Genomic DNA, 9682 nt, shown 5'->3' with positions numbered 1-9682 from the left:
CTTGTAGCTTGGATTACCACCTCAGCATTTCAAGCAACCCTGCTTTCTGGCTACAAAGTCGTCCAATAGTGGGCTACAATACCTTGTACCTTGTATGGGTCCCACAAGTCAAATTAATATTTCAACTTTAATTTTATTCAATAACAGTCCGTCTCATTGAAGACGGCCACTATCCGTCACAAGTTGAAGACGGATAGTGACCCTCTCACAAAATGCAAGTGGGTGGGCAAGTGGGGGTATCCATTTCCCCCCACTTGCACTATCCATTTGCATTTTGTGAGAGGGACACTATCCGTCTTCATCTTGTGACGGATAGTGTCCGTCTTCAATGAGAATTTCTGATTCAATAATTACATTTAGATCATCAAACATATATAATTTTGCAATATAACTAGAAATGCATAGAGTTTAAATAATATAATTGCCTGCAATTATTTTGCAGATAGTCATAATATTGGCTAAACGAATTGTAGAGATTTTCCATATAAATTCTATTATTGGTCTTTCTTGTAAAATCATAAATTATTATAGGAAATTTTGGTGGATGAAATAAAAATGGTGTATTAAACTATATTCTATTTATAAGGTTAAGTTTGAAAGTAGGTTTTAAAAATCAATTTTTAAATTAAAAAAATAGCTTGAGCATAACAAATATAGTTGTTGCATTGTATATGAAAATCATATATAAAAAATGGTCGTCTTGTGAAGAGGTAGCAGTAGCAATTCATTTCCTCGTTTGATAAGAAAAATAGCAAATTAGTTGAAAGTCAAATAATTGTATCCCAAAAAAATTGAGTGAGTTAGTTAATTTGAGCAAGTGAAAGTCACGCACCAATGCAAATGGCAGTGTACATCAGTTTCCTATTTTTACTCTACCTTTTTATTTTTGTTTTTTCAAGTCTAGCTATATGCTTGAGAAAGCAAGTACTGCTTTCAAGCATACTCTATTTTCTCTTCCCCAATGGTAAAGTAGCAGCTAGATAATTTATATTAATTGGAAGCAGGTCCTAAAATTATACCACTGGAGTTGCTCTAAATAAAACTATTCAGACTCTATTTCTGACAAGAGTACATCTACATTACGATGAATAAGAACAAATACGTGGTCTACCGTGGAAACAACCTCTTAAAAACTTTCTTAATATCGTCAAAATAATGTAAAATGAAAAATCCCGTGAATTTTGTAGACAAAAGAACTAGTTACTATGCACAGATTATTGTTTTTTTTCTAAAAGAAATATAGTTAGTTTCTCTTATGTAGTGCACTGAACTTGATCGACAAAATACTTTGGAAAGGTGTGTAGGGAAATATCCGTAAAATTCCCTTAAATTTTAGGACTATAACGTAACTTTAACATGTGAATATTGTCATAAACGAAAAATACAAAAGAAACGATAAAGGTATAAGAATCAACCTCGGGTCCTTTGTGAATACGGCCTAAGAACAGAAATCAATATAGATTTCCTCCTAATCGTTGCACCCAAGACCGTCTGAGACTATGCCCTTGTGCTAGAAAGTACTCTCTAATTGCCTTGCAATATTGAGAGAGTTTTTGTGAGGTTTTCGATGTGAGATCTAGGTTTTAGAGAGAATGCCTCCAAAAACCTAATTTTTGTGCAAATGAATATGCTTAGGTCAAAAGGAGAGAAAGCTCTCCTTTTGTTTGTTTCGGCCAAAACCGTGAGCTTCATGGGGAAGTGGGCTTTCACTTTCTCCTTATTTTTAACTCGTGGTCCGACTCAAAATGCTAAAATGTATATGACAGGTTTTTATTATAAATCGTCATCGGTTATCGGTTATTAAAATATCAACTAGTAACATGACTCAGTCGATATATTAATACTTGTACGACAATGACAATATTGAATAATTAATTAATTCAATATACATTAATTGAATATAATCGTTTAAATTCAATTTACGAATTAACCGCTTAATTCGCCTTAGCCATTATTATTTAATCCGTATTAAATAAATATCTCAACATCGCGTTTGACTAATTATTAGTCAATAACTCCGACTAACTGCTTAGTCATATTAGGCATCAACATGACTGTATTTTCATACCGTCACATCTCTCAAACGTATCCTATAGGTGTGACTTTTAGGGACCAGTTGATCACCGCCATCAGTATGACAATAACGTCAAACTTATCTAGCAAGCCAACCGTTATTGATAAACGTGGACCAACTGATAATAATACAAAAGTATACCCTTTGATCCTTTTAGAGATTTATATGTCATTGCACTAACTGTGGAGGACACCAGCCCCAACAAGGTGAACGAAAGCAAAGATCGGAATATTCTAATTAGGTAAATCTTTTTTTTTTAGACAAAAGTGTACTATTTTATATAGACTATAAAAAAGATCATACATAGAGTTCGAAACAACAAAGCAAATTACAAAACAAACATTAGAGAATTAGATACCCCCTAAGCAAGTAGATATCGAACTAACCGAATGAAAATTACAAGCGAAACTAACTGAAACTGAAATACGATACTTCTTAAATGGTGGATGATAGTAGTCCTCGAACGGGAGTAAGTCGGCCTCCTTACGTTTAGACCTTTTACCTGCAACAACATTATTTGTGTATCTGCAAAAAGAAAGGTAAGCGATTGACAAAAATCGATGATCTCTTATCCAAATTAGAACCACGCCTAACCATTCGACCCTTGCGAATGGAATGCTCAACCTTGCGACAACACTTCATGCTCGAGTTCTCTTTGAGTTTGACTGCAACAAATTGAAACTGAACCGTGGATACCTTGCTAACTAGAGAGGAATCAGATGAAAGCCGCTTCTTTTTGGCAATATGTGAAACATCCTCCTCATGCCCAACTCAACACTCTCAGATCCCAAATGCGAAAGCTGATGGTTCTTTTCATGAAAAGGATAAGGAATGGGAACTGCTGCTTCCCTTGAAATATCTTCATGGGGAGTTCCCGTCGAAATAAAATTTGTAGAGATGAGGGGACAAACCCTCAAGGATGACAAAGATCTTGGACGGAAAAAAAAAAAGATCCCTCCCGAGTAACAAATTCTCATAATCTTGGGGCGACAAACGCAAATTTTTATTAGGATTCTTTTTGTTAAAGAAGGAGAAAATTGCAGGCCTTAAGGTAAAATCATGGAGGGATTACAATCATCCTTAGCCGGCGAAGCCAGACAAGACTCATTAAGGCTTTCAGAGTCCATAATAATATCAGAACCAGAAGCAGTAATCAGTTTATCGGAGTCCATAAAAATGGCAGCACCAGTTCCAGTTGCACAAGGACTATTGGAATCAATAATAATATCAGAACTAGTTGCAATTTCAGCATGAGTAGGAGAAACATCATCTTTAACCAAAGGGACTTCAGTACAAGACGATATGTCCAAATCAAAAGGGATTGCAAACTTATCAACCCCATCATCAATTAGAAAAGGTTTCTTACCTTTTATGTCTGAAGCCAAAGGGTTAAAAGGATAAGCAACCCGTTTTCTATTAACATTTAAAAGTAAGAGATCAGCCACAGAAAGGAGTTCTCGATTAACATCATTGTTATGTGGTTCAAATTTTACAGCATGTTCAAAGTCATCAATAGCCTCGGAGAGAAAATTCAAATGCTTAAATACCAGGCCCCTACGATATAGGGCCTTAACATTGGGTGGATCAAAAGATAAGACAAAAGTGTAGTAACAGCAAATCCGATTATACTGGGATAACTTCAACTCACAAACAGCTAAATTAAAGACAAGGAAGAGGGAGAGGGAAGTGGCTATGGGCTGGTCGTGTGCGAGTGGAAGGCCTAGGAAGCATACGAGTTTAATGGCTTGAGTGTAGTGACGAGCAGCCAAAACGAAATTACCTTCTCTGAAAAAGGAGTTACACCTATCTTTCACCAAATGGACATTAGAGATGGAAGGTACCCCCAATTCTATAACCAACTTAGCAAATTCATCATCATCGACCCCATTATCATCCACAACAAACAAATCACAAAGATTAAGAAGCAGAAATTGATATTCCATCTACCGAGATTATAACACCAACAAGGTTTGATACACCCAAAAAACAAAGATTGAGAGAAATTGAGACTAAGAGGAAGATTCAGAACATTCGCTGACCTAATTGAGATTAACCGATAAATTCCAAGGATGATGATCAGCAAACCACATCAAAATTGATGGCGGCTACCGGAGACGAGCTTGTATATGAAAATATACGACGGAATCGCGAAATCCAACGGTAGGGAGCTCTCACCGGCGACCTGCAGAGTGAAGATGAGGCCGCCGGCGAGAGAGGTGATGCGGAGCTTGTTGTGCGGTGGTAAGGTTGTGTTGGAATTTTTGGGATTTTTTAGGTAAATCTTTTGAACAACTGTTGAATTCATCAGGGGTCTAGACAATCTGATGAACCATGACTGTCCATGAGGAAAAGAGAAAGAGATTTTCATGTTAATAGCTAAAACCTATTTAGTTATTGTGTTAATAATTACCGGAAGTTGTATGAACATGGTAAAAACTAACAGCTGAAGGTCTTCTTTTAAAAAAATTATGGAATGTATTGGAGAGAGCTCATAGAAGGTATACATGATGTTTTTAAGGATTGCCGACAAATTATTTCGAATTGTCGACAATATTTAATAAACTTCCAACTTTGTCTTTCTCATAATCATTTATTTAGTTTATCTTTAAACTCGTTATACATGCACTATGTACTGCACTTATATTTGTTTTTTTTTAAAAAAAAAAAAGACGGCTTCCATCGTGACGCAGTTTATAGATTATACATCAGATGCAGTACATCTGATTGTGTATTTTCTGAGTTATACTATAAAATTTATGAGTTTTGCTTTAAAAATTATGAGCTTAGTATAAAACTAGATTTCATGTTCGTGCGATGCATAGATTACTAAATTGTCCAAGATCTAAGGATGTCATATATAGAAAACGAAAGTTTCATTAACCTTTAGTAATTCAAATTACAGAATAATAATGCCAATTAGGTTATGATCTAGAGAGTTTATAACCTAATCCGATCGAAAAAGGAAAAGCTCAGAAAATAACTGCAGACAAATAATCCTAACAGTGTTGGGTTGTTCAAAAGAGGACAGAACCATAACACATTACATCAAATTTTGCATCCAAATAAATATGAAATTCTTGAGCTGTTTTTATTAATTTGGACGTGTCCGCTAACAAAGTGTGGTTTAGTGTATGGGATGACTTTCTTAAGAACGAAAACTTGACTCTTCGTAAAATAGCCCAATCATTTATTTATCTTTAATTAAAATATTTCTTACAAAAAGGTAAAATATTAAATAAGATTGAGGGAATAGTAGGTATCCAGATATACTTTGACATATAGTTTGAGGCATTATCAATTTCTACTACTCCTCCAATCTTATTAGTTGTTAATTCGTATTAACTTTTGAATCCAACTAGTTTTGTTATCCGTGAAAATCACGGGTGCGTTTGGCCTAGTGGTGGGCGTGACTCTCTATATGGTGTATGGGTTGGTGATAGTTCCGCAAGACTGTCGTAGGTTTATAGTAGGTTGGAATGGGGTGGTCGAGTTAGTGGTAGAGGTGTGGAAAAGAAGGGGAAAAGATGTGGAGCAATATGTATATTAATTTTTAAGAGTGTCCATGGCAAGTTAGTATGTTTTTGTTTGCTTTTACTTTTTACTTTGTTTTTCTAAGATTTGTCTATGGAGAATATTAGGTATTTGTTTTCTATTTTTTTTTTCCTTTCTTCACTCTTCATTTTTATTTGATATTATGTATTTAACTCCATACCATTGATTAATAGTCCGTACATTTAAATCCACACTATCTATTATTTTATTTGTTTAAGAGATTTTAAGGAGTGCACTTAACTACACATCACTCAAAACAAATTATGGACATCGTGTAGACGGTATATGAATGATTTTATAATAAACTATTTAAACGTTGATTAAAGACAATGTTATCCTTTCTTCCTTAAATCATGATAGGTGTTCAAAGTTTTTTCAAAGGAGCATTTTCGTAAACGTAAATCTACTTTACTTAAATAAATTTAGTCCATTAAGACATACTTTAATTTGATCGAATATCTATGTGGTGAGCAATAGAACAAATGTTATTTGAATGAAACGTTTAGAGCAAATATAAATACTTAATGATAGCTTAAGAATGTGTCGATGATTTTCACATCAACCTTAATAATTAAATTCATAATATATACAGTTGATAACACGCTTGCGATGAAACACTCAATATAATCAACAATCTATACCAAATGCACCAAGTGAATTTCAAATGGCGATGAATGGTCGAAGATTCAATGTATGTCAAAAGTCGCGTCTTTCTGAACCATAATATCATCAATAGTCAAAACCTGTCATTTATTAGAACAACAAATATGAAAATTACATTGAGACGTTAGAGTAAACGACTACAATTTCTAAAAACTATTTATATCACAAATTAAAATAACAAACTGGACAACAAATTCATACCTAGCTAGAACTTTAAGTGGGAGATAATTTTACGGGTTGGCATTTATCCCATTAATCCCACATGTGTGCCTATGAGCATTAAGATAAGAAAGTAAGTAGTTGAGTCAATGATAAATTATAATATGTATAATAAGTGGCGATAAAAAAATAAAATCAAAAACTTTATATTTCAATGAGATAGAAATGAAATTATGCGAGGAAGATTAAAAGTTGGTTGCTCAAAGGTCAAGTAGAAGAGGAAGGGAAAGGGTGAGCAATAAACGGAAGTCCATTGATTGCACAAGTTATGTGGAGTAATGGAGTATCATTTATTCTCGAGCACTAAAAGTGCAATTGATCAATTGTCAATTTTTTTTAGATAATAAATGGATTTACAAACACAAGATTTCTCTATGAAATGCACAAAATATCCTCTTAAAGCTACTAGGGAGTGCCACATAGGGATGCACTCAACATACCTTTTTATATTATTATATAGATACTAATACTTGTTCTTATCTTATCTCATTTATTATTATTCTCAATTACGTATAATAAATGAGAATTATGATTGGAACCAAAAAGCATCAATTTATTGAATAAAACTCAAAGATAGAGTTTATAACAAACAATTGTATTATGAATGTTAGTATACTGAAACTAATGATGCATGAAATACTAAACATTTGCATTAAAACAACACTATTTAGAGTTAAAACCGTCTTCGGACCCAAAACCGACTCAGAAACCCGCAACCCGAGTTAATCTAAGTCAACCCGAGTGTCGAATGTCAAAAATAATGTCATGAATGGTTTTATCATGCCATTTGCATTAAAATGACACTATTTAGAGTCAAAACCGATACCGGGCCAAAAACCGACTCAAAATTCAAATACCAACTCACACGGGTCAAACCCAAGTCAAGCACACAAAATACCTACCCCAAATAACACCCAAGAGAAAGCTCACACGGCTAAGCAATCCCATAAGACCATAAATCACAACCAACAAAACATTAGTTAGAACAAGTGGAAAATCCAAATTTCCGAAAAGGACAAGACACCCCATTGTATCACGGGCGTGCTCGCGCCTCAAAGGGCTACCTTCTTAGCCTCCAAGAAAACTCAACCGACCTACCACCCCACATTTCTCTATAAATACCCACCTTCACACACCATGATATTTACGCGAGCGTCCACCCCCTCACATCTCCCTTAAACTTCTAGACTCGACTTCCTAAGTCACAAATCGACACATGTTTTCGACCTACCGATCGAAAACACAGGCCTTAAACATTTGTTTGGTACCGTCGCCGTGCATTCGACCAACCTATTCGACCAACTCAACATTAATCAACATGTTTTTCAACCACATGTTTTCAAAATCTTTTTAAACAAAATCCTTTTTTAAGGCACTCTTTTAAACTTCTTTGATCGCGAGTAGTCGCATAACGAGTAAACCGTCTCTAAAGTCGTCTACCTCGCAAACATCATAACACGTAAGTCTGAGGGTGTAAACAATTCATTTATTTCATTTCTTTACTATTTTTATAAGTTTATAAGTATGAACAATGCATAACACGATTCAAATATAGGTTAGATGAGCCAAAACCGGATTTTGATTGGAGACAGAAGCTGGTAGTCACCACTACCAGCCTCGCGCCTCTTATGGGGTCTCTGTCCAGAATCCAAACGTGTTTGTTCTCGTCTTTCCTCTTTGTTTCATTTCTTACTTACAATCGGTTTTTTACCATTTTAAATATTTCAAATCATTTATATGACCAAACTTTTTAACCATAAATCGTAATCACCCTTGGTTCCTTATACCATGACGGTTTAATCCGTTACTCGGTGATATTATTTGGTTAATTACATTTTAATGGGTATTTTAACACTCTTTTATTTTACTTAGCATTTTTCCTCACTTATTTGCATTTGCAAGCATTTTAGTCATAATTCATAATCATCCTTGGTTCCTTATACCATGTCGGTTTAATCCGAATACGATGACAAACTTGACTAATTACAAATAAATGAACTTAACATATTTTGTTCATATCAAACATTTATTTCTCTTTATTTTATTTTCATCCTTATCTTGACCACAATGGATATCACCTCGTTGGTTAAAATAAATACCATGTCGATTTAATTTCGAGTACGGTGATAAAACGGTTAAGCATACACATTTTATATTTTTATTTGTAAACCATACTTTCATATTTGCAAATCATTCATCACAAATATGGTTTTAAACAACTTTTTTTAAACAACCAGGAGAGGTCCCTTGGACTGCCCTATGGCTCGCGCCCCAAGGAACCTCCTGTTTCCTGTATTCAAACCTGGACAGGCCTTGTTGCCTCGCGAATGGGCTCGCGCCCTAATGGGCTACCTGGCACTGTTCTGTCTTGTTTTGGCACTGTTCTTGGACGATCCCGATTGCGGTTAACCCGAATACATGACGGATCAGATTGACAAGTTTACATTTTACACTTTGTCATTTGACACCCTTTTTCAAATAAATGGATCGTGTTAAGCACCATAACCCGAATTTGGTAAATGGATGTTTAATTTCCGTTTTATATGCAAATAAACTCTTAAATCCAACTTTGACATCAATTTCATGATATGTGGATAAACAAACCGACTTAGCAAACTTTCACATGTTAGGTTAAACTTTTGGATGCGCATTCATGCACTTACCGTTTTATCAACTTTTGCACTTAAACAACCACGATCGATCAGTAGAGGCCGCTAACGAGAGCGGGATTGGGTTTCCGATTAAAGGGCTTCCCAATACGTACCCTCACCCCTTTACTCAGAACCTTTGGATAGTGGATGGCCTTATCCAGGGCGTACGAGAGTCATTCTAGTGATAGGATGCTAAAAGGGGACGAGTCCTTATCTTTAGTACTTATGTCAAGCACTGCTTTGTGCTTCATTTGACCGAGGTATAAAGTGGATTCAAACGGTTTCCAGGCATCCCATAATTGCTTGGTGGTGACTCCGAACATCTCCAACATCGTTTTGAGACCCATGCCAAGACGAAACCGATTGATCTAAAGTGATACGGTCGAAAGCATTTTTACGCCTCCAAATATGGATTTCCGACCGCTGCATGTCCACAGATTGGCTTGACGTGTAGGTGGCCCGTGTCCACAGACTGGTAGGTAGCCCGTGTCCACAGACCGTTAGGTGGCCCGTGTCCACAGAC

The sequence above is a fragment of the Silene latifolia genome, chromosome X, assembly GCF_048544455.1.
Source record: "Silene latifolia isolate original U9 population chromosome X, ASM4854445v1, whole genome shotgun sequence".
In the NCBI taxonomy this organism is placed as follows: Eukaryota; Viridiplantae; Streptophyta; class Magnoliopsida; order Caryophyllales; family Caryophyllaceae; genus Silene; species Silene latifolia.
Note: the sequence above shows the minus strand (reverse complement) of the source record.